We start from the raw sequence: 536 nt of genomic DNA on the forward strand, positions 1-536 counted from the left end.
GCCAAGCCTGTGACTCCCCTCTCTTCCACATTACCCTGCTCACCCTTCTTCTCCTCCACCTCTTCCCACCCTCACCCTCATCGCCTCATCCACCTCTCGTCCTCATCCTCTCCCGCTTAATCCTCCTCCTCCCCTGACACTCACACCTCCTCATCCCCTTCCCCTCCCAATCCTGCCCTCACTACACTGAATGCACGCAAACACGCACACGCAAAACACCCACAAAAGGAAGTAAGGCAGTCGCGCGTACACACACACACACACACACACACACACACACACACAACACAGACACACACAGGTCCATGACGTACGGGGCGTTGCGGAGCCCCATGAGCTTAGCGGCACTTCGGCCCCTCCTTCAAAGTCTTCCTTTTAATAGGTGATACGCGTTGGTGAGGGATCTCCCCCCCCTAACCCACCCACTAATCCACCCCTACTATTTACAACCCCCTCTTCTTCCCTCTCACCTCTACTAGTCCTCCCCTTACACACATCACAACGTATTCCATAAGCCACAAACTTAACTAACATTC

Source organism: Eriocheir sinensis, chromosome 8 (genome assembly GCF_024679095.1).
Source record: "Eriocheir sinensis breed Jianghai 21 chromosome 8, ASM2467909v1, whole genome shotgun sequence".
In the NCBI taxonomy this organism is placed as follows: Eukaryota; Metazoa; Arthropoda; class Malacostraca; order Decapoda; family Varunidae; genus Eriocheir; species Eriocheir sinensis.